This window comes from Anser anser (assembly GCF_964211835.1).
Source record: "Anser anser genome assembly, chromosome: 1".
Taxonomy (NCBI): Eukaryota; Metazoa; Chordata; class Aves; order Anseriformes; family Anatidae; genus Anser; species Anser anser.
The window spans coordinates 170,152,138-170,177,100 of NC_139720.1; the positions used below are offsets into that span (position 1 = coordinate 170,152,138).

Genomic DNA, 24,963 nt, shown 5'->3' on the forward strand with positions numbered 1-24,963 from the left:
TGGAAGACAGGGTTTTGTCAACATTATCTTTTCATCACGCGGTGGATGAAATTTAGATTGACATAAAGGAATTAGAACAAGGTGCACTCTGTGTTTTAAAGGGGCAGATTCATCTACTAAGTTTCCTTTTCATTATATTCATTATATGGTTTGTTATTACAGGCACTAAGACCACACAGAGAGTCACAGAATGTTTTGGGTTGTAAGGGACCCTTAAAGATGATCTAGCTCAACCCCACTGCCATGGCTTGAAAAATTCACACGTTGTTTGAAACATCCAGTTGTGCTTACTGAGTGATTGAGAGAAAAGTTAATTGAATAGCATTGTCTTCAATTAAACTGTACTTTTAAAACAGTATGTTCCTGGTACTTACAGTGGAAATGCAGAATTCAAAACATAAGGTCAAGTTACTGAAGCTACCTTGCTAAGAACTATGAAAATCAAGGGTAGGATCCTAAATAAACAACATCATTGAAAAGAATGATGTCACTTTTATGTTTTCTTTCGACAGTAAACTAATTTTTTAATGCAAATATTATGATGCATCAATACTTTATAAGAAGACACAGATATAAGACACAGATATAATTACTTTATTAGAATAGTGACTTTATAATGTCACCTACTCTTGGATTTCAGATGATGAGAAAAGCTGCTTAACACAGTGCACACTTTTTTTTTTTTTTTTCCCAGTGTCTGAGCTTAATAAATGAATATAAATACGGGAATAAAAGTACTATATTACTTTGGAAGTTTAGTAACTGTAAATTTACCTGTGATGCAGGTAAGTTACTGCTTCACAGTGCTTTCAGTGCTTCAGTGCATTCTTTTTTCAAGCCCCAGACTAAAAACAAAGAGAAAAAGAAAACCAAAACCTTTTCAATATCCCATTGGTATTCAGTGCAAGTGTTTGAGAGGAGAAAAGTGATTTCTTGTGAATCAGTACATCTGTTTTTAAAAGTATCTCAAAAGATTCTAGTAGATTAATATTTCATTCAAGTGTAAGAAAACAGTGGCTCCTGTGCACTCAGTCACTGTGTGACAAAACAATTTTTAAAGTAATTTTTTTCCCCTCTATTGAAAGCTCAGAATATACTTGTCCTTTCAAGTCTCAGATAAACAGACATTGGACACACTGAGAACAATATACTCCTAGAGGTGAATGACAAAAAGTACAGCACTCTTGCATCTGTATAGCAAAATGACATTCATGTTTGTGGTATACAGAATTACTCCTTATTCTAAACTCTAGGATTTAGATGTTTTAGATGTTTTATTTTATTTTATTTTATTTTACTTTACTTTATTTATTTTATTTTAATTTGTTTTTAAATAAAGCCATAGGAACATACTGATATGAATTGTAAATTACTTACAGTCCTCTTTAAATTAATTTATCACCTAACTAAATTTTATATGGAAAAACTGGTAATGACAGGTATGTGGAGACAAAATAAAAAAGTATTATTAGAGTCAATAAGTCTTAAGTTAAACAGAAAAAAATAAATTAAATAAAATTAAATAAAATTAAAATAAAATTAAAATACAATAAAATAAAATAAGGGAAGGGAAGGGAAGGGAAGGGAAGGGAAGGGAAGGGAAGGGAAGGGAAGGGAAATGGGTAGGGATCTTCACTAAGAAGATCAAAGAGCATCTGAAAATAATTACAATGCTTGTGCAGAAATGCTGTTTAGGTATAAGCAACTTAGTTTCTCCACCTTCTGCTCAATAGTTATAGTTCAATACCATTTGTCATGAATGTTAAATAAGAAGACATTTTTTAATTAAAATCTTTTGCACTGTACCTTTTTTTGGACACTTTATTTGCATTCTTCTTTACTTCAGGAGAAAACTTGTGATCTTTTGAATGCCTTTACCTTTCCCCTTTTTATTTTTTTCCTGTTCTGGAGGTCTCAAGTTCATTTTCTGCTGATGAAAAAGGAAAATACCTAACCCCATATGATTTTCTGTATGTTCCTTTCATTATCTTTATGCACAAAAAGAACTACCCAGTCCAAACACAAGACACTTACCAAATCCACACCCACCCAAAAATTCAAAGAAATGTTAGTTGATTTGGAGGCAAATTTTTTTTTTTTTTTTTTTTTTTTGTGGAAAATTGAAGGACATAATGCAATCAGCAGTTATGCCAACACACTTTTTTAATTGCTACTGTCTAAGTCTTAAGTTATGGATAATTAATTTTTTTTCTTTCCTAACAGATTTCTTTCTGCACAATTCTCACAAGAAAAAAAAATTACTTTTAAATTACTTCATAATTGTTAGTTGCTGTCTTCATAGTGTTGCAAGTATTTGCATTATTATTATAGTTTTTATGATGTACTCTTATTCTATGTGAAGAAGTGTGCTAGAATTTGCTATAGCTGGTCTGAGATCTCACCTTTGTGACTTTTTTTCAACTAGTTCTCCTCCTCCACCTGAAAACTGGTAGAAAGATTAGGGTATGTAATTTTTTATTCAGTCTGAGACATTTTCCTTAATGAGCAATGGAAATTTTGCTGGTTCCAGATTTACACAAATTTACAGTTGGCATGAATTTTAAAAACCCTGTTTTATAAACTCACAGAACAGTGGTAGGAGTTAGTATTTTATCTTTCTTTTTCCTGTTCTTTCTCAAATCTACTTTGTCTTTATATATTATCCAAACTTATTTTATGTTTTTGGAATAGGTAACAATAGATAACAGTAAATCCTTATAAGATTTTCCCTGGAATGTTTTTCCTTACCAGTCATTCAAAATATTTTATTCCCTAGTTCCACCTAGCTGACTAGTGAGAGCTTCACAGAAATGTCTTTGGCCGATAGATTGGTACTTTAAAAGTTAAAAAGAGTCCCAGGATTTTGTATTTGAAATTATGATAGACTTTTGTATAATTTTATTTATTTTTCAGTATTTTCTATTAAGTAATCAAAAATAATAGGTTCAGCAAGTAGCCCAAGATAGGAAATCGGACATAGGTAAAACAGAATATTTAATTGAGACCTTCTGTAACTTGTGACCAAGTTGGGTAAAGATTATTGCCAATGGATTTAGCTTAATTTGTATCTCACACTTTAGATTGTTTTAATTTCGTGTAGTCACAGGAATATTTGTCCTACCCTTGGAAAATCCTTGGTTCTTAGTGTAAAAAAATCGTGGTGTTCCCTCCCTCCCTCCCTTCCTTCCTTCCTTTCTCATATGTTATTCAGTACTGCTTATATAACCTCTGAGATAAAACTGTCTTTTGGAATTTTATTTAAATCTGCTTCATTGCTTCCTTTGGTATTATTCACAATTTAGTTGTAGTTATTCAGTTATCACAGATGCATCTGAGGCCTGCTCCCAGTACAAGGCTCCTCATTTTATCCTATGTCACTAAATGCTAACATCACATGCATTGCTTACCTCCATCTCACTTTTTGTGTAGTGTTGTTCCTAATGTTAACTAAAGTGATTCACTCTAACAAAGTTTACAGTATAATTGTTTAAATTTTTATTTGTTGCTTTGGTATGGCTTCAGCTGCCTTACCTTTATCTCTGTATGTAGAAGTTTATCTTACCTAGTATGCACCTCACCATCCTTTTCAGAGATATAAGATTTTCAAGGTTGATTGTAGCCTAATAAACATTTATTTTCTGTGTGAAGGTGGTGGTGGAGGGTCAGTATCAATATCGTGATGTATGGTATGATCCTTCCTAGTTTCATTGGATAGTTTTGATTAGGCCACCCATTTTTTTCCCAGTTCTCTGTCTTTCAAGTGGAATATATATAAAGCTCTTCATCCCATTTTTCAAAACTCTGTGATTTTGAGGTTCCTCTGATTTTTTTACCTTTTAAATTTCTTTTTACTTTACACTACTGTATTTTCCTCAGATGCAGACACACAAAGCAAAATTAAAGCTTGGTTTAATTTCACCTTCTGGGTTTGTTTTAAAGTCTCTAATGTGCATAAGATGTAACTGTATTTTGGCGAGATTATTAGTCTCATGTAGACACCTTAATGTTGATGTTTTGAGCTGAACAGATGTATTATTTCCCTTATTCTTACCATGTTGACCAGTCACGAAACTTTTACCCCACCTGAGTAACTGAGTACTGATGTACTGAGTACTGATGGATAGATAAATAAATTGTGAATCAAAAGGGACTTCCAGTGCTAATATTGCTCATTATTTTTCCCAACTGTATTTTATGTCAATTTTGTTAAATGTCAAAAGAAAATATGAACTTGAATTCTTACCCCATTTTCTTCAGTTTCCTCACGTTTACTAGCTTCTTTGATTTTTTTCAGACACTGTAATAATTTTGAATTGCATATACTTTCATATGTTGAATACATCTTCTAGCAGAAACTTTACCAGGTGATAAAATGGATAATTTGAAGAAATCTGTAGCCTTTTATAACTGCTGAAAATAAAAATCAAGACATTTTTGACAAATATGTCTTCTCATACTTTCTTTGCATGAGGTATTTTCAGTAACAAATTGCTGAAAAAATGAAGAGTCACGAAATGAAGAGTCACTATTTTATCCTAGCAGAGAAGAAGCAGAGAAGAGAAGGCTCAGGGAGGATCTTATCCATGTGTATAAATGAGGCTGATGCAGAGCAGGTGGAGCCAGGCTCTTTTCAGTGGTGCCCAGTGACAAGAGGAAATGGGCACAAACTGGAACACAAGATGTTCTGTCTAAACTTCGTGAAACAGTCACTGTGCAGGTGATGGAGCACTGGCACAGGTTGCCTAGAGAGGTAGTGGAGTCTCCCTCCTTGGAGATCTTCAAAAGCTTCATGGACATGGTCCTGGGTAACCTGCTCTATGTGTGTCTGCTTGAGCACCTCCAGAGGTGACGTCCAACCCTTTTGTGATTCCATGATTTCTACTCCTAATTCAAGACTTGGCAATAACTGGTGAGACCAAACACTGAACTTGTTTTTCAGTAGAGTTCCTACTAATAATCCTTTTTACTAGTGATGTGTGTGGGATCTATCACTAATTGAGCTAGGAAGAATTCAATCAACTAGATGATTAGTATTCTTTACCAATGTGTATTCTGATATTAAATATAGTTTTTGATTAAAAGGTGAATACCAATATTGTGAAATCAGTGTGCATCTCTAACTTAATTTTAAGAGGAAGTGGAAAAAGGGAAAATAAGTAACTGTCAAAGTATTTGAAAGAAACTGATAGAAGATAAGAGAACTAATAGAATTCAAAGTTAATTTTGTTCTGTTTTGTCCATCAGTGTCTCTTTTTTAACATTTTGTGTAAAAATAGTCCTTGAATTTTGGAGGTAATAAACAGGACATGTAGTCAGTAATCTGTCTCCACTGACAGGCACATTAACTACAGTGATAGTGTTTATACATTATAAAAAATACTAAAAATGTATTGTGCAAAAGATTATATAACTTACAGTTTTGAAAAAATCCTGTGTGTTCCTCCAGAAAAAAATTCTGTGCATTCTGCCACTGGAATAGTAAGAACATATCACAGAATCACAGAATTGTCTAGGTTGGAAGAGACCTCCAAGATCATCTAGTCCAACCTCTGCCCTAACACTAACAAGTCCTCCACTAAACCATATCACTAAGGGCTACATTTAAACGTCTTTTAAAGACCTCCAGGGATGGCGACTCAACCACCTCCCTGGGCAGCCCATTCCAATGCCTAACAACCCTTTCAGTAAAGAAGTTCTTCCTAACATCCACAACAAAAGAGCCACAACTCTCTGCTCAGCCAGGCCGGTCTAGTTCCACGTCGGCAAACATGAGGTTTTCCAGTGGCATAACCATTGCCATCAGGCAATTACCAGGTGTTTGGATGCCTGTTGCTGCTTTCTAGCTTTGATTTTGATATTACAAAAAAAGTTTAAACAGTCGAAACATTAATATTTTGAATATTAATATTTTGAAATATTAATAAAATAGAATGGAGAAAGAAAGAGACTGAAAAAAAGAGGAAGAAAAAGAAAGAACATTTAATAGAAATGTTTTATTTTTTGAAATAGCAATACAATTAATATATCTTTCTTATATGTACTTTATTTTGCTGAGATTTTAAAGTCTAAACTGTTGGTAGCTTTTTAAAATGTTGGTAGCTTTTTAAAAAAAAGTAGTAGCTTTTTTATAATGTAGATTTAAAGGATGTTGAGGCAATTCTGTTGTAATTCTTCATGAACTAGCTTTAAAGGAAATATGTGCCTAGAAATGGAATTCCAAAGCAGTGAATTCATTGTATTTATTTAGAAACTGCAAGCATGCAGGTAAATACCTTCATTATAGTTTCACTGTCTGAGGAATGAAACTCACTTCCCCTAGCTTTAGCCATCTAATAAGTTAGCTATTAAAGAGGAGATTCATCTGACAGAAGTTAGTGTGTCTGAAATGTAGATGTTGAAATCTTAGCAAGTCATCTCCTTTCATAGTCAGCGAAAGAGACTTCTCTAGAAAGTGATGCATCTGTAAGGCCACATGAATCACCTTTTGGAAATGCCCGTGTGTCTTTATTGACCGTAGGCAACCTAGATGAAGAGGTGAGGCTGAAAGCTTCCGTTTTAGAAGGTTATTATTAAATTAGATAGGTGAATCTGTCAATGTAGGTAAATTATTTTAAAAGTGTGGATTCAGAACTATGTCTACACATTGTCCATTAGGTGGATCTATGGAAATAATATGTTTTAAAGTGTTTGAAGAAACATAGTATATTCTGGGTATAACAATAAGAACTGTTTTTGTGTTTTAACATTTGCACGAAACGTTGTACACATGTGGAATTTAACAGGAAGTCAAATCCCATTTTAGTCAAGGATTTAAACATCTGACATCCTTCTGGATTCACTGTGAATTGTGTCTGTTATTGGGTTCTGGTAATTGGGTTCATGGCATGTATGTACATATCATTTTCAGTGCACTTAAAAGACTGATAAGTCTTTGCATGTGATAATGAGTTAATACCCTGGATGCTATTTAAACAAATGAAGACCTGGTATTTCTTGGTATTAACTCCAATAGAATCTCTAAATTTACTTTTAGTCTAAGAACAGTTCTCCACTGCTATCAACAAAGATAAATTCATGTAGCGTTTTTCTTATTTAAGTTTTTCCAATGAACTAATATTAATCTTTTTTTTTCTTTTTTCTTTTTTTCTGAAAGATACAATGCGACATTCTTTTAGCATTTACATACACAATAATGCAAATAATGCTTCACTATTTCCTCTAAAAAACATACACTTCCCAAAGCAGAAAAAAAGACCTATTTTTCTTGTGCTTTTTATTTTTTAAATCTGAATCAGCATTGGCTAAACTTGGAAATGCAGCTATCCAAACTGTTAAGTGCTGAATTCCATCGTCTATTCCTAACTGTAGTATTTCCTCCTTAAAATACATCTTTAAAGATTTTATTTGGCACCATGTCTATTTTTTCAATACTATGTGGGAGGAGTTTAATCTCAAGATACGTAATGTCCTGCAGTAGTTTTCAGCATGTAGCTTTCATGCTGTAAAACTAAGAGAATCAGAAATAGTTATAAATATCAAATGCATCTGAGTTCTCTGATCTGTAGTAGCTGACCACATCTATTTTTATTTATTAAATTTTTCCCTGGATGTATCTTTTCATAGCATCACCAGAAAGAAGATTCTGGTAATCTTAATGTGCAATTAGTTCTGTGTTTAACAGGATGAATGTTAAATCTGAATAGTAAATCCTGATACCCTAATTATACTAAAAGTTAATTGTACTTTTGTCTTTATTATCTTTATTTTATCCACAGACACCAGACTAAATTTGATTGAGTATCTATTAAAGGGAAGTGTTATAATCCTTTTTGTGTAAGTCTGTACCTTACAATCCTTTAAAATATTCACATATATAGATGACCACTTCTTAGACTACAGATTGCTTTTGATTTGTTTAGGCACCATTTAGAGTCTCCTAATCCATATTTGCCAACTGTGTTTCAAAAAGGAATCAAATTGGTTTTGTGGTACATTAATGTTTTATGCAATATTCCGTAGAGAACATTAAATAAAAATAAAAGAAAAAGGTTGACCTCTAACACTTACACCCATTTCTTATGTCAAACTGGGAGATGTTGAAAGCCCTATATGGTCATAACCCTTCTATCTAACTGTGACCCTCCTTAACGTTAAGCAGGTGACTCGATTAAACATAAATCAGGCATAAAATGCCCTGCATGAGGCAGCACAGTGAATCAAGCAAATTATCAAATGGCAAAACTCATTCTGTGCTCTGGGCAATGTAAGCTGCCAGCACTTATACATCAAAACTTCACTCAATGTAAGATTGATTTTATTTTATTTTGTTTATTTTAATTCCCTACAGCAAGCTGTGTTAGTCGTGTAAAATGCTGTCTGCATCATTACATTCCTAAGAAATGCTTTTTTTTTTAAGCGAAGGCCGAATGCAATGTTGAGCGACGCAATCTGTCTAAAACTAGATATGCTGCACTCTGTAGTAGGTTCTAGTAGAGCTGATACTTTGTGCATTAATACTGAAACTTAAGCTTCTGTGTCTGTATAGATTTTTTGTTTGTTTACTTGTATGTATACACCCTATCAACTTTATCAAAAATATGAGCACCAAAGGAATAATGTTACAAAATTGAATCACCAGTAGCCATTGAAAATACTTTCTGTTTTCAGTAAAGACGTTGGGATTAAAGTGTATAAGTCCAATCGCAAGGCTAGAATGAATTTTTATGTATGATACATGTCTTCCTTTCACAGTTGCTTTTTATGCTGCCTTAAAACATGTCAAAATAATCCCCAGCAGAGGAGCCTAAAAGGAATGTCAGCTCTGTGGTTATGTAAATCGAATTGAGTGCTTTACAGCAGGTTTAAGATTTTTATAACTCAGGAGTTGTTAACAGCCAGCTGGTTTGTATCTGTTTTTTTATGGTTATTCTTGTCATAGGCAGCCTCCACAATTTTTAATTATATTTTATGGTATGTGTTTTCCCTCCTCTTGAATCCCACAGCCATTCTTTGCTTCAAAAGATATTTTCCACTGGGAACAGAAGAAGCGTTGCTTTGGGACTCCATCATTAGAAATACTGTTGTATAATTACCTGCTGGTAACAACAGTGGAGTGTGAATCTCCATTGCAGATCTTTAACTTTCTATGCCAGTATGGAAATCTGTAGCATTCTGCACACACAGTTAGGAAGTTATGCCTGCAGCTCTTGGCTCAGACAGTTGTCTTCTGTTTTAAAGAACTGATTTACAGTTTTTATTGTATTCACAATGCAAATTTGTCTTTGCTTCACAGTTCAGTTTTGAATACAGGCTTTGTGCTTTGCAGATTTGATTACACTCTGTGTTCTGGATCACTACTCATTTTGTAACATACTTTCTCAAAAATGTTGTATTTTAGTGACTGGAAGAGTGATACTGGAAAAACTTAATCTTTAAAATGTTTTTATAGCAGTGTAATTTCAAGATTATGGCCTGATTCCCATCTGAGTAGAAATAATTTTAAAAATACAGCAGAGCACATTTCTTTATCCAGAAATGAAAATACTATGCTTGACAGCCTGAAAAGCCAATGACTTAGCTTTTGCTATACTTTGAGAAGTTATGAAATATTTATTTAGATATAAGTATGAAGACATGACCAGAAACTCTGCTCTTGACTGTTTTACAGCATTTTGTTAGTTTTCTCCCTGAGTGAAAGGAAACAGACCACTATCTAATTGTCCTTAATGGTAGATACAGCTATTGAAACACCTCCTCTCCTTGCAGATGTAATGATGTAAGAGGTAGGGTCTTAAATAATTAATCATATGTGGAAAGCTGTTTGTAAGATGGTTAAAAGACTGTTAAGCTTCCCAACTATAAGATAGAAAGAATACTATAAGCTGTTTAGGTGTGTTCAGAGAAAATTAACACTTTTTCTTTTTTTTTTGGTACAGTCTAAAATAGTTACAGCTGATCTCATTTGAACAGCCTGTTTTGAAACTGTAAAGGAAATAATATATGCTTTTTTGTTACATTCCATGAATTGATCTGTGTAATCTAGTTTCATTATCTTAACAGACTGAAATCAATAGCAGTATTATCTTCATACCTAATATATTCAGACATTATGACTCTATAGATCTTCTTGTATTACACAATATTATATTTAAATTTGAATGTTAAGTGTTTATTCTGCCCCACTTATGGTGTAATGCCTAATGTCACCAGCTTCTGAACTACAAATTCAAGTATCTCTCCCTACTGCATTGCCTTTACATTAATTTGCAGAGTTACATAGAAGCTTTTCATGTAACTAAATAAAATACACAAGATACATACTTACCAGAATTGGTTTGTTTGCTAGAATTCTGTTTTTAAATGCAGATCAGTAGACAATTCAAACATCCTCAAAGCCTCCTTTATAAGGGTGCTGAAAATAAAGCTTGAATATTGCTAAAAATGCAATGTTTTTACCAGAATACATTTTGGACACTTTACCATATTATTATTGTTGTAGTTATATACATGTATGTATAGTTTATAACAATAAAAATAAAGAAGATACTGCTTCGGAATGTATATGATAGGGTTGTAATCAGTGCAGAAATGATACAGTAGGAATAGTATATACTAGAAATGCAGATATTATTAAAAAGCAAACAAACAAACAAACAAAACCCATAGACCTTATGTTTACAAGGTTAGGTACATATGAAATATTTTACTTTTTAAGAACGAGAATATTTCAGTTATAGTTATGGTTTCACCTCTCACTTATCCCACTCAGAAGAACTAATTCTATTTTCTAACTGTCACCTGCAAAATTAATCTTAATTGCTTTCTTCTGTAGAGCTGTTGAGGATAGCGTAATACACAGTTTAGACTTAAATTTAATTGTTTTCTATAGTTACCAGAGATTATCCATAAAGGTATTTTAGATGACCAGTCTCTGCCAGGACTGACCAAACCAACTGATCTGGAAAAACACATCAACAACAGAAGAAATGGTTGTTCACATATTAAAGACATAATGCATAAACTCATGCCAGATGGACCTTTGCATATAAATATTCCCGACACTAATAATTCTCTGTTTAAAATAAATATTAACATTCTTCTTCTTTTGAGGTATGAACACTTCATTTTGAATTAGAAACAAAGTTGAGAATGGTGCTTTTACAAAATATGTTCTTCACTCAAATGAAATGTAGGAATGAGGAATGATGTTATTTTCCTACTGTATCCTTGAATAGGTAACTTGCTGTAACAGTTCTCATATATACACCTGTTTTTTCCTGTCTGTAAAGGATGGAAGGATTATCAGCTAATCATATTGTTCCTCTTTTCAGGCCATTTTTAAAATATCTGTTGTCTTTACAGTGATGTTAAATTAGATTTTTTTTTTTTTTAATCCTTAATATCCTGTTTTTCAGAATATGACTTCCTTTACAGCCAAGAAAAAAAATAAGTAGTCATATTTTACCAACATAAGGTAAAATCATTATATTCCCTCTTGTCAGTGATTTAGAAAGAATATGTCTCACAGTAAACTAGCTCAGGTACTGACAGAAGGTTGGGGATTATTATTTTTTAATTAATTAATTTATTTATTTTAATAAAGCCATAAGCATCTGTCATTTTTTTTGACAAATCAACATAAAATGAGGAATGTTTTGCACTTTTGTGAAAAAATCCTAGAAAAGTCACCTTGAGAATTTTAATTGGATTGAATAATTTCAAGTTATTAAAAAATATTGTATCTGTTAAACAGATAGTTTTATTAAGAAAAAACAAAAAACAAACAAACAAAAAACACACACACACAAAAACCCCTCCAGATAAACTAATAAAGTCCAAAATGTTTAATTCCTATTCTTCGTCAATATCTCATGGGTTAAAAAGTGTTTTGTGCCCTTTTATGGTACATGGTAAATTTGAAAGCAATGCTTCATTCTCATAGATCCTTTGTGGATTTTTAGCAATGTACACTTTACACTGAACTGCTGCTGTCATTTCTTAGACAAGTATGGTATGCATTTTATGGGCTTTGTTTAACGTTAGAGATTTAGAAGCAGGGCTGATAGCAATATTCATATATGCTTGGCACTTTTTACTTTTATAACTTTGTTCAACTCTTGGCTGATTCATATTAATGAGCTTTCTATAAGGTAAGGTAGTATTATTTCCACCTGGTTGGTAGGTAGAAAAAAAGGAAAAAAAAGAAACTGTAGATGACATATCTGATACCTTCAGGCAAAATCAGAATTAAAATTCAGGAGCCTCTAATTTCTACTTCTGTTCTTTAGTTAAAACAATCACATTTTTACCTAAAGAGGTGAACTGCTTTAAAACCCTTTCAGATATTTTTCAGGTATTTTATTTCAGCATCTCTTTTCAGATTCGTCTTGTTACCCAATAAGGATTTCCGTGGAAGAAATGCTTGGCACGTGTGGTTAAACAGTGCTCATGTAGGTGTGGGGTAGTGATCTGTTTGTATTTATTTTACAACTAACTGAAGATGAATCATAAGAAAATGGCAGGCAGGAGAATCAGACAGGCCTTCAACTGTCCAATCAAGTGACTGACCTAGGGGCATCTCTAAAGCTGCCAAAATAACTGTTTATGAAATCTGACAAAAAGCCAAATCCTACTGCTAGAAAAAAATATCTTCCATAATTTTGCATCTGGGTCTTTCATATGAGCAGGATGAAAAACAGAAAATAAATATATGGTGAAGTGTTTTGAGCTAGTGGCATTCTACAGCTATCACTATTCCTGTTAACATTTGCGTGAAATGCTCAGTGCTAATGAAGGAGTGATTTGGTGGGAGAGAGTGCACAGAGGCAGGAGCTTTGAATTGAACTAAAGTTAAAGTTTTGATTTTATTTATTTATTTATTTTTCTGATTTGCTGAAAGGTAAGATATTGAGATGAGCTAATGCAGCAATTGGATACAAAATAAATAAATAAAATCATATCAATAAAGTTAGTATTTCTTCTGTTTGTTCGGGGTAGAAATGTCAATCTCATCAAAAAAACAAACTGCTCATTTAAGAGATTGGAAATATTAAACTGTCCAAAATTCCCGTATATCATCATCACCATTGAAGGCAATCTTTTTTTTCGGTGCACTGAGGCCATTTTATAACTCATTTTATATTTCATACTCTTACATATGAGGAATATCAATCACTTATGCTTGAATGATAACAGTTTCCAAAGAAAGTATAACATTTAACTAAATGTCACTAAAGTTTTCCTGCAATGTAAGCTTTCTTATAACAAACACATGCAAATGGAAAAAAGCAACTTGTAAATATTTTCCTTCAAAAACATGGTGAGTTGAGGCAACCTTATATTGTCACTTTTGAAGTGTATTTTCTATGGTTGAGAAGGGCAGGGTGTCAAGAGCAAAGAGAGAAAAACACAAATTTATGTACACTTTTCAGATTTGATCATGATACTAAATGGTGCATATATGAATGTCTCCATAGATGATATGTCATCTTTATTAAATATTGTTGCGAGAAGGACAGAATCATGCTGATTCATCTGCCTTTATTATGTGAAACCCCACTATATACCATCCCGTACAGCTTAGATGAAACACGTTTCTGTTGTGGCCTGTTATCGCTGTTGAAAATCTCTGTTGATAAACAGAGAAACTAAAAACCAGGGGAAGGGGTAGGGGAGCATGTGTTTTAACATTCTTAACTACTGATTAAGAATTTAATTGTAAAGAAATTCAGAAATTCATTGTAGGGAATTGCTGAAAAAAAACAATTGTTTCCCCTTGTTTCATCTGAAATTTATGCATGCCGAAGAATTTTATAGTTCTGTACTTTGGCAGTCCTCTTGGCATTTTTCAGAGCTAGTATGTTCTTCAGTTCACTTTAGGAAGTGGCCACCAAGGTCTTTGGTCTGTGTAGTGATAAATGCTTGCAATCTTAGCTATCCATGTTATTTCCAAAGTGACTTCAAATCAAAATTAGTATAAAATTAGAATGTGCATGATGCTCAGATTTCTAAGATAACGTAATAACAATGCTCCTGTTTCATTTTGTAAATGACCCATACAGAAAATTTTAGTTTTGTAGTTAGAGTTGAGGGCTACTAATGTCTAAAAATTACCAAAGAAATATGTCAGAAACAGACTATGCATGTTTTTATTCAAAAAGATAAAGATATTCTCTCCATCAGAGTGTTGATATGCTCATTGTTAAATATTGATAGTGCATCTTGCTGTTGGTTGAAGTTAGATTGCTTGTGGTTGGGAAAAAAAGTGAGTTATTATCTAGATACTGATTAAATTTTTGTCAATTATTTTTATTACTCACTTTGTGCTAACTTTGCGGTCCATCTTGCCAATCTCAATGTCAGAGAAGTGTAAAACTTAGAATTTAGAAATGATAAGAAGAAAGGTCATAACCCAGAACAATGAGAAATTACAAAACACACATCATGTCCCACTCTTCTGCAAATGCTGACAAGATGGAGAAAAGTGATTTCCAGTAACAGATAGATTTGGGGAAAACCCTAATCTGTTGACAGCCTGTTCATTCATTCATGAAGAAAAGATTAATTCAGTTATCTGCTATAAATTACAATCTAGTTCTTCCTACAAAATGGGGAATCTGTGGAATTCTCTTCTCATCGTACTTGGCTATTGGTAGATGCCACCAGCTTGAGAGGAGCATGGTAACATACAATTCTGTCTTCTACAAAGTACTGCTAGTAATATACATATAATTTCTCATTCCAACATGATATGATCAGGATTTCTTGGGGCCAAAAACAATCTTGGAACTCTGTTAAGTTGCATATTTGCTGATCTTTCTAGTCCACACTAGTTCATAATGAGGTGGACAGTGGTACTATTCAGCTCTTGATTTAAAAGATTATGCCTTATGGAAACACATATGATCAATTATATAAATCTAAATTTGCTAAAGGCTACAGTTTTTCATAATATAAACTGCAATTACATCAATATAAAAGGGACTGTGGAAAAGTTACTGCATATTTGTTTTTGTGTAACCAAATACAATGATTATGTGTGCATTTTAAATACCATGTTTTCCCCTTTAACATTATTAAGAGTCTTCAAATATTTACTTTTTGAGTATGAGGTGATTTGAGGTATTATTCAACAAAATTATGCAAAGATGTCTCACCATGGGCTGGAGAGAACTCCTTTGTTTTGGAGTCATAATGTGGTCACGGTTTGACTGAGTGCCAGGATATGACACAAATGAACATCATCCCACTGTTATGCCATGTTCTTTATTAGAAAGAGATATGTGTGTCTCCAAATGTACAAAGTCTGTGATTTTTCTAGTGCACTCAAGATGCCAAAAGAAGTGTGCACACTCCAGAGATTAGGTGCCAGTCTATGAAATTTAGTGTTCTGTTACCTGATGCAAGAAGTAGAGCATATAGGTAAGAGAGGGATGTCTGTAAGAATTTACTGCCTTTTAATCTGGAAGCAGGACTACACAGTGTTCCCTGTAAGTCGTTATCACGACTACCTTGTACAGTATCACAGTTCTGCATCACAGTACAATACTCTGCTATCAGTGTTCTGTAATAGTACATTTGGCCCCATGCCTTGCCTCTGGCATGGCAAAATGCATAATGGATCTGACAAAACTTTAAAAAATGAAAAAAAATACAAACAAACAAATAAAACAAATGGAGCGGAGGAGAAGAAAAAAACAACAACACCAAAAAAAAAGAGGCCCAAAGCCACAGTGCAGCTCTTAAAGTTAAAACACTTCAAGTGAATAGAGACGTGGAGGGGAAGAAAGGACTCTCCTGACCCTTACAGGTAAATGCTTTACATTTTGAAACATGAAAATTCTTTCACCCAACTTTAGGTGTTAAAACAATGGCATATAGGCCTTGAAATAACCAGTAGATTTCTGGGATTTTTTCCATCATTCTATTGCTTGGTGCAGCCTGCTTTTCATTCTTGCAAATACAGAAAGGCAAACAGTAGAACGTTATAGAATTTGTAAGTATATATTATAAACCAAAGATATTTTGTTTGTTTGTTTGTTTTCTGGGATACGATATCTAATTTAAAACTAAATGTGACAAAGCAGACTGAGAATTGTTCTTTAAAAGTATTTTAAACCTTGGATATTTGTTTATGTAGCATATTCTTATGCTGTTAATGAATAATCCTATGAAATTTTTCTTTAATACCTTAAAATTGTAGCTTATATTTTAAATGTCTGTTGAAAATACACTGTATGAGCTGTTATGATAATACTTCATCTCAGTTGGTAATGGTAATTGTTTGTAATTAAAGTTCTGCATTCTTTTCTTTCTTTTTTTTTTTCATGAATAGAAAAAAAAAAATCTGTTTTCATTTCTTGGGGAAGACAGAAGCCTGAAATAAGTCTGCAGTTGACTATTCTTGTTTACAGTTTAATCACCAAAAGTGTGAATCTAATCTTGCCTTCTCTGGGCAAAAACGTTGCTTTGGGATCAAAGCTACATAGGCCACAAAGGCTTTGATCCCACACTGAGTAAATATCTACGGACTGTTTCTTCAATGTAGTGCAGAGAAATGGTTCCTCTGTGGGCACATCCATCAGACCAAAAGTCTGTAAAAGCTAAAACAGGAACACTGAGTCCACAGCTACAATCTCATTTTATTCTGAACTTCTTTTTGATCCCATAAATACTTACACACATAAATAAGTTAAATTTCACGCACGTGATCAGGCATTTGGGCTACATTGGGTCTAGTGGAATGAGTGTGGCAACTCTATTTACAAGGCTGGGCTTGGAAGTAGTAAGGAGACTTCCATGGGGCCATCAGGCTGCTTCAACAGTGTTCAGATATTAGTTTAATCAAAGAACTGTGTGCCGTTACCCCAGGATCTGTGTCAAGCTGTGGATTAGGTTTATAAAAAAAAATAAATCTACAAAAGCTCCTGCTGGTTGAAAGATTATGAGTATTTAGCTACATTACTGCTGTTACAGGCGTGAACATGTCCTTTTTTTTTTTTGAATTGTAGCAGTGTTGCAATTAATTAATTGTGTCCATCTAGTTATAAATTAGTCTGAAGTTTAAAAATAATGTTTTATTAAGTACTACTGATTTTATTATGCATTTCTCTAAACAAAACTCAAAGAACATGTAAATAAAAGACATTGCAATTATTCAAATATAAGAATGCTATTCAGGAAAATTCACAGAACACCAATAACTATCAGTAAGTTTCTTTATGTTAAACTTTTTAATTTCTTGTAACAGAGAGAATAGTGTTGTGAGAACATGAGATAACACACACAAAAAGAAGAAAGGAACTTCTGTTTGCAAAAAGTGCAAGAAAGTTGTTCCCATAATAAGTCATTCTATTAAACAAGAGACATTATTGCATTCTAGCAATGCAAATGTAAAACAGAAAGTCTATTAGGAACCAAGCATCATTGTTAGCATAATATATTGTTAGTATATATATTTTCCCTTCACACATACTTTTTTTGGGGGGGAGGAGGCAGAGGAGAAATCCATACTATTCAGTTAAAGAGATTGTGGATAAAGGTTTGACACTTAAGTAAAAGTATTTTTTTTATATTGTTCAAAGCTGACCTCTGCTTTTTAAAAGGCTCGATCTGCACTTTTTCATCTGTTTAGAAGCACACATTTCTGGTTAAGAAATTGAAGACAATCTCTTTGTCTTTTTCCTTAGCTAGGGAGGTTGAGATAAAAAAGAATGCCTGCTTTAAGAGTCACACATGGCTGTAATTTAAGATTATTATTATTTTTTTTTTACCTCATTGTCCATAACAGTTGAAAGAAACCTTCAATGAAAGTTTATTAACTAAGCGAATGCCTTAGGCAATAAAGGTTCATTTATTACCAGTTTCTTTGCTGTTTTTCTTCTATTTTTCCGTTAAACTCATAGCGTAAGATAATACTTCACAAAATTAAACCTTTGACCTTCTGTGAAGTTAAGTCGCCTTTGATTAGATAAAGTAACAATTTATGGTCCAGCATGAGGTTGCACATGAAATGAATAATGCAACAGACTGAATGAGAACTGAGAATCTATTGCTTTTGAAAAGATGACTTGTTTAAGAAAGAATGTTCTCTCTTAATTGTATTGTTGTGAAGCTGTATGCATTACAGCAGTATTTTAAACAGTTGCTGAGGGGTACAATAATATAACAAGGCATTTATACTGTATGCATTGTTTAATTCTGCAGCAATTGCATCAAGCCAATAATAAATTCAGAGATCACAAAACCATGTTAAGCTATAACAGTAATTGGCCGTGGTATTTGAAATACACTTTATGATTATATTTTTTACTCAGTACAAAACAAACAAATAAACAAACAAAAACCTTCAAGGAATATATATCCATCAGTACAATAGATGGTAAATATCGGTGATAAAATAATTACATTTACATTTTTTTTTCAGCATTACTGAATCTGCCAGTAGTTCTCTTTCAACAAATGAGGTTTTATCTAGCTTAAGTTTATTTAGCTTAAGTTTTATCTACTTTTAACAAAACAGATCAAGAGGACGCTGCTTCTTTCTGGGTCTATTCTTTATTTCTGCTATTGTTAATTGCAGGGATATATTATAAATAAAAAGATTTTTAGATTTGAAGGTTGCTGTAGAAATTCAGCTTTTTTCTTGTTTATCTTAAATGCAATACCCAGAACTCAAAATTCGTATTGCAATTTAGGAGTAGTTACAGGAAAAAGATCTGATTAGTTCTGATGAACAACAGATGGTTTGAGCCTCACATACACTGTTTTTGTCCCAGTACAAGATTGACAATTCCATTTTAGTTGCACCATTCTAAATTAGATCATATGGGTGATTTTTTCTAAGTATTCCTTCTTTAACAATATTTAAAGTGCAATTATTTCTTTCTCCTGTATTTGCATGACTCTTTTAATAACAGCCATTTTAAATATGTTTAGAAAAAAAACTGAATGAGCAATTTATGCTGAACCATTCAAGCTGAGCAAGAAAATAAAACTAGAAAGTCCTGACAAGGATTTTTTGATTATCCTGAAATAACAGGTAATGACATTTCTGGGATGCACTAATGTTGTTGTATGAGATCAGTCCAGGAAGCTTAACAAAAATAAGGCTTCTTATCTTAACAATAAAGGTAACTGTTAGGTTCCAGAACTACATTTTACATGAAGAACTCTACTAATGAAAATCAGTATATTTTAACAGAACATTATGGTACAGTGTGAAGTTCCCCTTTCTACAATCTATGTAATCAGACCTCTGTCCTCCTGCAAATTGCTTTCCCCTTTTTGTTTTATCTATCACACTGTATAAAACACCCATTAGATGTTAGGATCCTATTTCATTTGAAATAACTTGGTAGCAGTGTAATAAGCTACCAAAAACTTGTACTTGAACTGTTGAAAGCCATGAAACCAATGCAATAATCTACAGTGATCAGGGTCACGTCCTAGGAGGTAACCCTGCATTTATTTCTCAGGCAAAGTTTTTCAGATTATAGTAAGATTTTTGCCCAAATAAGAACTCCAGTATGAAATCTGGAATTAAGTCAAGAAAAGACATGAACTATTTTCAAGTCCGTGCCACTGAAATAAAGTGTGATAAAAAGGATTAAACATTAATTTGAAATAATGAAAGGAGTTCTTTCAGAATTTAGATGAGATTTGGACCTCCTCCCACACAAAGAATAAAACATTTCTGTAGAATGAACTTTCCAGCAAATAAATGAAATTAAATGTAACACACTGCTGACAGTCATTTTTTGTTTTCTGCCTGTTCTTTGATGGCAAAGATAATGTACCAAGAAAATGTTATCAAAGTCCTAAAGAAAGAGATTGTGAAAATACATATATATATATATATATGTATAATTGGATGGTTTATGTACCCTTAAATATGTATATGTATGATATATACAAAGAAAGGTAGTAGTTATATTAAGGAAGTTAATAATTATTTATTAGAAATAATTATTAGGAAAGCTGATTATTATTAGGAATAGTTATATGAAGGAAGTTAAAAATGAATTAAGATCAATTACTGAAATAAGTTTGTAATTTGTCACAGGACTGGGTTTAGGTATAACATTCAAAATACACATTTTGAGACATATTTGAGCCTGAAGAGTATACTCATAATTCATTTTCTCTTTTTCCTTCTCAGTTAGGATGTGTAGTCAAATGGTTGTGCCATAAAAAATGAAAGTTTTAAGAGCAGTCTCTTAAGGCAGGGAATAATAGTTGTTGGAAGGCAGAACCCCAGGATATGATTTAGTCCCCACCAGTAATTTGTACAGTTTTTGAAAATCTTTCATGATATATGACAGCTTTCTCAGGCATTTTGCTTTGAAAATAGAATTGTTTTTTGAAGATTGTATGTTTTTATGTCATTGTGTTTCACTCACTCATTTTTCAGCATTGGAGACCACACATACTGGGCATACTTCTGGTCTCATTCTCACCCACAAAATTTTGCCTTCAGTAGAGTTGCATGTGTGTAAATTAGACTAGAACTTGGCAGGAGAATGCTTATGATTATATTTGGCAGAGGCAGCAGGCTGCAACTTTATTAACATAATTAACAGCTATAAACACACCCTACAGGCCAAAGTAATCTAGTGACAGAAGAGGGAAGGTCTTTGTAGGAAAGGATCATTCACGGTTTCTTTTGGTGTTCTGCTTCTTGTTCCTGAGTTCCTACTAAGGCTTGGAGAGCTTTCAATTGAGTTGTAATTCAAATTCATGCGGTTCCTACAAGACACCTTGAACAGACTTTTGCTGATGAGTCTATAGGAACTGTCAGCAATACTGAGATTACTTCAGAACCATGATTGTTGAATTAAACTTTACTTTCTGATGTTTTGTGTTTTGAATTAAATTGTTGGACAAGATTAATTGCATGCAGGGAGAGATTTAAATGAGTAGCTTTATAAAGTATTAAAGTTCTAAGTATGTCACATGGGAAAAAAGCTGTAAGGTTTAAATGAATAAATGTATTTAATGCATAAGATGCCTCGGCTAATTTTTAATTCCTTTACTAACATCTTTTATTGAAAAAACATACTTTATTCATCCATCTTAGTTATACTGCTACAGTTGTGGTAATTTAATACTCCAGCTCTTTGCTAATCTTCTGGTTCAACAGAAGTAAACAATAGGTTTCATAAATTAAAAATATGCTCTTCAGAACATGCTTCTAAAGATAAAAAACAAGGCTGTAAACATTTATGACTGAAACAAACTAGATTGTTCAAATACTGCCATGATGTATCATGTATATCAATATGGCACTGATATCAGTTAGAATGCAAACAAGGTTTTAAATGATGTGCCCCTTCATTTCAGCTGGAGAATCCGCGTTACACCATCTGCCTATCAGATGGTTAGGAACCAGGACTGCGTATTAATGCCACATGTTCGATTTTCTTTCCTCTTGTAATGGTTAGATTCATATTGCTAATAGCTGTGCATGAGCACTGTCGATGAAATTTGTGTGACGATGGAGTGATGAGATATTTATAAAGCTGCCTGTCTCACTGCATAATCAGCAGGAAAAATGCCAGACATAAACAACTTATCAATTTCAGAATATTAATGACAACTACCATTGACTTTAATCCATTGAGTATTTTAACCTGGACACTTTTTAACTGTTCAAATAAATTTTTGTAAAAAAATAAATAAATATCTAAAGGGGTGTTCAATGTGATTCTTATTATTTCTTCCATTTCAGATATCTTTATAGATGATTTTTTTAATCTCATATTGAAGATAAAATGTAATGAAAAAATGTACAACTTGGAAATTCTGTGGCTGTGCTCATTTCTTATAAGAGAAAATTGATATTAATTAGTGTTTAGGTCAAAAGGCTTTTTCAAACAACCTGTTTTAAAAAAAAAAAAGTCCCAAGTATATATCCATACGTGAACTTTAAAGTTTAGAATTGTTAAATATACATACAGTTGTTATGTAACAACTTATAAATCTCTTTTATTTATAATATATATGACAGCCTTTTCTGGTGAGTTAAGTAGGGCAATGTGCTAACAAGAAATTTTTGTTTTCCACAGTGCACCAGAGCCAGGGGCTCTGGTGCGTGGCTCAGGACCTTCCTTGCCGCTTGCTTTGCTACATCATGGCAGTTAAAAAGTAGAAAAAGTAACAGTAAGGCAGAAACTGTGCTAGGGTGACATTGCTGTGAAGAACTGGATTAAGCTACAGTTCTGAGGATTATCCCATACCCAGTGCCCCTCTTCTGTACCTACTCCCGCTCCGAGTCATGCTTATATGAGAGACACTTTTCAGTTTCATACAGTTTGAATTAATTGCTATATGGCAAAGCAATCATTTCAATCACTTAAGCAGTTATATGAGAGAAGGAATAAAATTTAAAGTTTAGTTTCTGCTTTTAAAAAATTATAATTTATTATCACAAGCATTGTTTTGAAAGAGTTGTATTAAATTGTATATCAGCAGTCTGCGTTTTATTTTTCCAATCCCTATCCAAAGGGTATGGCTTTCTTTACAGAGAAGTGTTATGTAAGCTTCAGAGGAAGCTATAAATGCCTACATGATTTTGCAAATTTTGCAGCAAAAGAGGGTTTTATTTTAGCAGTTCTGCAATGGTGAACAATAATATTTTCAGATAGACAATAATATTTCCAGGGGGGCTCACAAATACAATGGAATATTGGTTTAATATGGTGTTTATTCTAATATTTGGTGGTGCTTAAAAACTGATCTAGAGTGCAATAACAACCAAAAGTTTCAGGTATGCTGTCATATTTACTGGTTTTATATATTGGTATTTTAATATTTTTCTATGGAATTGTTCTTTAAAGATGCTAGTTTTAGCTTTTCAGTAGTGTATATATATATATATAAGTATAGGATATTGCATTGTTTAATGAACACAGGATACAAACCAAAGTTCAGAGGTGCACGATCCCTTTCTCTTTGGCCTAATTTAAGGACTGTAACCAAATCTGTGTAATGTATAACTTCATATCCTTCCTCTAAGATAAAAATATCATTGGAAACAATCCATGTTATTGTCAGTACCTTCTTAAGACAAGTATGTGCACATTTTGTAATAGTAGCAGAAGCTAAAATAAAATGAAACCCTTGAGTTTATCCACCTTCTGATTTGATTTTTTTTTTTCCTTTTGGTACTTCTTCCTGAATTGGCAGTTTCCTAAATAATGTTGATCTGCCCATGCAGAATGTAATTATCACATACTTGGTAATTTTCATTGCACGTAAAGGTGCTGGAAGTCTGTTTGTCAGGCAAGTAGAGAGGCTGGAGTTTTTTGCTAATCTTTATACAGTCATGCAGAGAAATAAGGGAAAGCAACCTTGAAGCAAGACATAATATATAAAAAGGCACCCCTTATGCCACCTTTTTGCTTTCCATGTGATGACGGAGATTCCTGAAGTCCATTCACCTTCAGCTTTCTTGCCAGTGGGTTACTTTCTGTTGCTAGCTGAAAACATGGTAATACTGACCTCGTTTTCCATTTAAGAAGGCAAAAGAGACAATAAGAGACCCATTGAAGCAATGCTGGTAGCAATATTTACCTCAGCAGCCTGGGATTCTTTGCTTATTTGGTATTCCCTGATAAATTGTGCTCTTCCTATGCTGGGCAGCAGCCTAGGCCCACTAGAATAGTAAATTGTGGAGTTAATTGCTCTTGAGATACGTAAGACACTTCACACCTCTCAGGATAGCTGAAAATCAGACAAGCAGACACCTTTAAACTAATTACACAGATTTTTCGAGCTGTCTCCCCTGTCAGGGCAAGAATCTTGGTTCAAAAGGATTGAGGGTCTGCTACTCATGCGACATCATAGATTGAGGGCTTAGATTGGTAGTTTTATTGCATAAAACTTACATATTTTACTGCTTTCTCCTTCATTTTTTTTACGTTTAATTTTCTTTAATTTCCATCTCTACCTCCTGTTTTAATCATGTGAGACAAGCAGAAAGTAGTGGAGGTCTTTTCCTGGGTAGCTCTTGAGGTGTTTTGACATCAGCTTCTCTTCATCATCACCGAGGTTGGAACAAAACAATGGGAGTGGACAGCAGTTCTGTCTGGGGACAGCAGAAAAAATAATCCTCTTTAAGGAGGAGGGCAAAAAATTTATGACATTGAGTAAAGACTATCTAATTTTGAGTTTTGAAGGCATTACTAGAGTATTTCTCGTAGTTGCTTTTGGCAGAGAGAACTTTCCTCATTTTTGTAAAATATTCCTGTATATGTCTGAATGGCAGAAATGTGGTTTGGTAGGACGAGCACTTGGACTGCCTAAAGGTGCCTTTGTCTTAGGTATTAAATGTATTTAATGGATCCCTTTCTCATTGCTAAATTCTGTAATGCCTTAAAGTTTTGGGAAAGCAAAATAAGCATTTTACCAATGTTCTGCATAGCTAACTTTTCTTCTAGAAATGATTCCTGTGGGGGCCCACATCACCTAGATATTATATGTGAAATTAGAAATAAATGCCTGAGTCCTTTAGTCTGTTATCCATAAATAAAAATTAATGGATTTGTTTTTTAATTTATTTTATTTAACATGGCAAAAAAAAAAATACATCTAAAAGATTTTTTCAAAGTACAGTTGCACGCATGTTCACCTTTTCTTAGTCAGATGCTTCAGACCATTTACATACAAAATCTGGTTTCTGAAAGCACGTATTTGTAGCTACAGCTAGTTATGACTATTATAACTGCAGTTACTGGATACCAAGCTAAGACTTAGGTGGATGTGGGATGTTTAGAAGTAACTATCTATATAGGATGTGAAATAGTTTATTTGAAAAAATTGATAGCCCTCAAATGAAACAAGAGGAAACCTACTCTGCAGTGTTCTCTGTTCATAGTAAGCATGAAGGAAGAGTAATGGTCTTAGTCCCTACAATAATGAAGAATCATAGAATAATGTATATTAAATTTTATTCATACTTTGCAG

At 33.2% G+C, this 24,963-nt stretch overlaps 1 protein-coding gene and 2 long non-coding RNA genes across 14 annotated transcripts in view; 2 read left to right on the forward strand and 1 right to left on the reverse strand.

The window, feature by feature from the left end:
- Positions 1-24,963, forward strand: part of DACH1 (dachshund family transcription factor 1) — a 384,976-nt gene that overhangs the window by 171,122 nt on the left and 188,891 nt on the right. The gene's annotated exons all lie outside the window — the stretch shown is intronic.
- Positions 1,568-24,957, reverse strand: LOC310902079. The gene is made up of 3 exons (XR_014586472.1): positions 10,893-24,957; positions 10,325-10,411; positions 1,568-4,410 (listed from the first exon to the last, which is right to left on the reverse strand). It is a non-coding gene; the product is annotated as an uncharacterized lncRNA (long non-coding RNA).
- On the forward strand, positions 8,221-17,861 carry LOC310902080. Its single transcript, XR_014586473.1, has 2 exons — positions 8,221-8,302; positions 9,003-17,861. It is a non-coding gene; the product is annotated as an uncharacterized lncRNA (long non-coding RNA).